This window comes from Condylura cristata, unplaced genomic scaffold (genome assembly GCF_000260355.1).
Source record: "Condylura cristata isolate star-nosed mole 26May11 unplaced genomic scaffold, ConCri1.0 scaffold00012, whole genome shotgun sequence".
Taxonomy (NCBI): Eukaryota; Metazoa; Chordata; class Mammalia; order Eulipotyphla; family Talpidae; genus Condylura; species Condylura cristata.
This window is the reverse complement of record NW_004567113.1, coordinates 45,664,156-45,669,342: the sequence shown is the minus strand read 5'-3', so window position 1 is coordinate 45,669,342 and position 5,187 is coordinate 45,664,156. Positions and strand designations below refer to the sequence as shown.

The 5,187-nt window shown below is 55.7% G+C and overlaps 1 protein-coding gene across 1 annotated transcript in view; it reads left to right on the top strand.

Annotated features, from left to right (window-relative positions):
- The first annotated feature begins 2,788 nt into the window (after window positions 1-2,788).
- The window catches only part of LOC101626717 (sodium-dependent phosphate transport protein 2B-like), an 18,399-nt gene continuing 16,000 nt past the window's right edge, over window positions 2,789-5,187 (top strand). Inside the window, exon 1 of the mRNA XM_004681501.2 lies at window positions 2,789-2,846. The gene's annotated coding sequence lies outside the window, so the exon portion shown is untranslated. The remainder of the gene's footprint in view (window positions 2,847-5,187) is intronic.

Here is a 5,187-nt window from a genome sequence, read left to right as displayed (position 1 = left end):
GAGAACCCACAGAACAGAAGGGAGATTCAAGCGTCGTGGATGGCGTTCAAACTCAAGAACTACAAAGACGTGAGTTCCTTTATTTTATTTTTTTATTATTAGATTTTAATTAATACAATTGTTACTGTGAATTATATGCAGTTTCATTTTCTGAGGTTTCAACTACCTGTGATCGACCATAGACAGAGAATGGAATAATAGTGAGACAGACAACATTCACATAAGTTATTATACTGTTTTATCACTCCATTTTCTGATTAATTAGTGCTAACCTCTTACCATGTCTTATTTAATAATTCATCTTCGGTATGTACAGGAACAAAAATATAGGGCTCAAACCTATAGAATGTTTTGGGTATCCCCCTGGGAGAAGATGACTGATATTTTAAATTGTGTGATCAGAACTTATGTGGTTGTATTTGCATATAATTTAACTTATAGGTGTCTAACTCTAAATCCCATGGTAAAAATATTGAAGTGAAATATTCAAATGGCAGTTTGAATCCATTGTTTCAATCCCTCTTCCCCAGAAGAAACCATGCATTTAGATGTTATTGGTGAAAAAGAGGCCCTGAGACAATCTCCAAGGCATATAAGAATAGGGTGACTCTTGTTTCAGGCAGGGACTTGCTTGGTGAATGTCACTACTGAACAATGAGTGAGTCTCTGTGTGATGTTCTGTACAGAAGCATGGCGAGTGCAGAGGCCCTGGGGTGGGTGTGAGCGCTGGAAGCAGACAAGGCCTTCTGCGCAGTGGGTGCCTGGCCACCGCTGAGGCTGGAGAACCAGAGTGATCTGGTCTATGCCGGCCGCCCCAGAGTCCAGGTGCTACCACCACATCAGCCTTGTTAGTTTCTAATATGGCAAACTCCCTGGAAAACGGGACTTTGGTATCAAAGGCTTCATGTATTCCAGTACTCTTTAGTAAGTAACTCAACTTACTCTTGCTTTAGACACTGGTGTTCTGTGTTTGTTTTGTTTTGCTTTTGATGAGTTGAAAGTCTCATAAAGGAGGTGAGTTTTAGTCATACTCCACAACAAAGCAAATGATGATGACAAAGCAGGGGAGTCACACTCCTTGCAGCTGCAGTGATAACGCAAAGTCCCTGGAAAGTTCCGCCTACTAACATGCGCAGCCAGAGACTGAGCAGAACACTCACCAAAAAAATTAGATTTGATGCACACACAGGAGTATGGCATACAGGTAAAGTTTGACAGAGACTGTCTGTTTGGGACAGAAAAAACAACTATGGTGCTAATGAGTTGAGTTTGTCACTGGGTTGTGTAAAGTCATCAGGCATAACGGGAGGTGTCGCGTTCGGCTGCTCCACGGGATGTTGTGTGTTCTGATTTAAATATGGATCACAATGGTGGCAGAGCCCTTGACTCAGGCCAGGTCTGGAAGGGCTGGCGGTGCCAACCGTGATGGTGAACACTGAGGTGACATCTGTAAGTGGCTCAAGGATGTAAACCCTGGGGTCTAATCCAGGGCCTACCTGCTTTCCACACCCCAATGGCCCCATTTCCTTAACCCCTCAATTTTCTTTCTTTCTTTCTTTCTTTCTTTTTTAAGATTTATTTCTTTATGCATACAGAACTGGGGTGCAGGCCAGAGGTACAGAGGGTGAGAAGAGTCACCAGCTACAGAGTAGGGAGCAGAACAGGCAGATGTACTGGAATACACTGCTGAGGGGAGCAGAGGGCAGGTCAGGAGAGGTCGGCGGGTCAGGAGAGGTCTGCGGTGCCTGTGGGTCACTCCCTGGCTGGGGATTAAACGAGTGCCACAGTGGCTGCAGGTAGCTTCATAGTGCTGCTCTTTAACCCCTTGTGCCACCAGGGAGGGCCCAACCTCTTGATTTTCAACAGAGAAATGGTACTTAGTTCCTGGGCGGCTCACAGGGTGAATGCCCAGTAAACCCCTCTCCCCACCCCCCAAACACACACCCCTGCCAAATCACTGAACACCGGCCTGCTTCCTAGTGGCCTGTGTGAGCAGAAAGGCAGGGAGGCCAGGGGCTGATGGGATATGGGTCTTGGGCAGTGGGGCCCCAGAGTTCCATGTGTCACCCCACTTCTCAGTGAGGAGCCACGGCCCAGCTCTGGTCCCAGAGCACCTCCTGGCTCCAGCGGGCGCCCCCACTGTTCCTGTGGGAGCTGACGCCCGAATCTCACTCACCAGCCTCAGTTACCAGCAGGGCAGAGCAAGAAATAGGGGCTCTGTTTACCAGACCAGAAGAAACGGGGGAGGGTCTCTCCAGATGAGGGCAGCCCCCCTGCCCCCCTCAGCCTCATCCAGCCCGTGGGCAGCAGACCCAGGCTCCAGCAGCCAGTGTCTGAGTGCTGAGCCACGGCCAGGACAGAAGGTGCTCCAGACCGACAGGCCGAACAGCCCTGGCTGTCTTTGTAAGGATTCGTCCCTGGGATTTCCGGTTGGCTCTTATCTCTGAATGATTCTGACCTTTCCAGCCTCAGAAGCAGCTCAGCTAGAAGATTCAGGTTCTTGGGGAGCGGACAGCTGGAAACAGGGATCCCTCCAGGTCCCACTCCCACACGGGGCTGAGGGAGCTGCCAGTCGGGAGCCAGGGCACCGGGCTTTCTCTGCCCTTGCGCCAGGGACCCTCTGGCACGCCCTGGCAGCCTGTCTCCCCCCGGAGCTCTAATGGGCTCATTAAGCCCGCAGGTAGGCAGAGCCCTGGCGCAGCCTCGGCGGCAGGCAGTCCTGGAATGCACAAGGGGCGTGCTGACAGCAGCCTCCCGGGCCCTTGCGCAACACCTTCCCTATATAAACCTGGGCTGTGGCTCCACCTGGGAGCTCCTTCGGGCCATTACCTGCACAGGGAGCCCTGGTGAGTACCTCCACGGGGGCAAGGGCGCTTCCTCTTCTCTTGCGCTTGAAAGAACCTGAATTTACTTTTAATTTACTTAATTCTTCTAGATATCCCTCGACGCTGACCTCAAGGAAGTTGGCTGGCTTTGGGCTGCAGAAGAGAAATAATAAACCTTCCCTCATTTCAGATCCCCGCCCCCCACCCCTCCCATCTTCATGTTACAGCCATTGCTCTTATTCCTCTGACTACACTGTGTGACCGGGTTACTCCCCAGCCACACCTGGGTGACTGGGGTCACAGATGCCTGGCTGGGATGAAGCAGGGGGTAATGGAAGCTCTCAGCGAGGGGGTGACGGGCTCTTTCTGGACGCTCATAGCTGCGAGACGCTCAAGCAGGTCCCTGTGCATCTTGTCTCAGTTTCCCCAGATGGACCCAGGACTGCACCGAGGCTTCCTGGGCTGGGATGTAGGTGTGTGGCCCCAGGAGGTCACGCCCCAGGGTGACTTCCACGTGCTCCCCTCCTTGTCCGTGGGGTCACCATCCAGGGTGACTAGCTGACTGGAGCCAGCTGCCGCTGCCGTCAGGGCAGGGGGCCCCCAGGACAGGCCTGGCTTCCCTTGTGTGGACAGCAGAACCCCATGGGCTCAGTGTTTTCAGAGCAGAGGCTGCCGGGGCGGGCGGCTTACAGGACCTGCAGGGGGGCTGAGCCCCTCCAGGTCAGGATTGAGGGGCACAGGGATGGAGTGGGCTCAGTGTTCAGACTCCCAGGGCTGAGGGAGCCTGAGCTGTCCCTGGGCAGGGGCCGGGGGTGGGGGGTTACTTGGTCCAAAGGCTGAAGTCAGGGGGGCAGCTTGTGGGTTAAGTCAGGGGAGCCGCTTGGGCTCTCTTGACACCGCACCCCTCTTGCCCAGGCCGGGTCCCCAGACCTTTCTGTGCTGGCTCTGCCCCTGGGCTCTCCTTGGCCGCTTTTGCCCTCCGAGGGGCAGTGTTGCGCCTGCTCTGGGCTGGCATTGGGAACAGCTGGGCTCCCTGCAGGGGCCGCTGCCCAGCTCTCACCTCTCTCTGTCACTTGGCAACTTTGGCAAAAAGACATGCTGGTAAAGGGGAGGGGTGGTGGTATTGCCCCCCCACCGCGTTCCTTTCGTTGAAAACATCCCTAGTGGTGGGAGAGGGCCCTCTGGGTTTGCCGTTGACCCGAGGTGACATAAAAATGACCCAAATTCAGTATCACGTCGACAACAACTTCTCGTGAGTTGTGAGAGTTGTGATTTGGAGTAGACGTTTGCTGCCACTTCTGCCACCCTCACCCCACCCCCGTTCACCCTGGGCTGGGAGACAGGACAGCCCAGTGAACTCAGTGCGAACAGCAGTGAGATGTTTCGGATGGTTCTATCCGCCAGCTCACGCGCACAGCCCCACAGGTCAGTGCAAAGAGGCCGGTGTCGTTCCCGCATCCAGAATCTGTTCCAACGCCTTAAACACAGACTGGAAGTTGAGTGTGATGGCCCTTCCGGGGGAAGCCCTGGTCTAAAGCGAGGGCCTGGGCTCCCTGTACCATCCCCTCGGTGCATCCCTGGAGCCTCAAGTCCCCCCCGAGTGTGCGCCCAGGCCTCTCCCACCCCCGCCCCTCCCCGTGGCCTGGGAGCGCCGCTTACCCCTCTGGGCAGGCAGCTGCAGGAGAGGCCCCTGGGCAGGGCCCTGTCCTGGCTGGGTCCTGGGGTGGCCAGGCCAGCAGGTGCTGAGCCTAGCTAGGACAGCGGGGTCCCCAGCCCCGTGTGAGCTGCCCCTGAAGGCGCAGGTGCCTGGGCCCTTCATCTCTCTGTGCCTTGGCTTTGTCTGCCATGAACAGGGCTGGCAGCGGGGGAAATTATAAACGCACCACACGTGGCCAGGGCCTGGGATACTTATGGCGTGTGAGGCTGCGGGGGTTCACGCACGAGTGGGGTTCCAAGGAAGCCTGGCGTTCAGCTCTGATTAAACACTGGACTAGTCCCTCCGCCTGCCTGTCCTGCCGCTGAAGCTTTTGTCTGCTGAGCTGGCTCCTTCCTGCGCCCCGGGCGCCACGGCCTTGGGGAGTGGCCTGTGGGTCTCCCAGGGACTGGGCCTGGGCCGCCTCCCTCCCTCCTGCCTCTGGACTTAGGCTTCTGTGTTCTGTACAGGAGACCCCAAACCATGCAGTCTGGGTGTTGGGTGCCTGCCAGGAGCCCCTTATTCCTGCTACCCAGGGCCAGAGGGCACAGAAATCTCCTCTCCTTGCCCTGCAGAGTTGATTTGGCCAGCGGGCACCCATGGGGAGGGGAAGTGGGAAAATGAGCCAGAGGGTTCTCAACACTGCAGCTCAGTTGCGGGGGGGGGGGG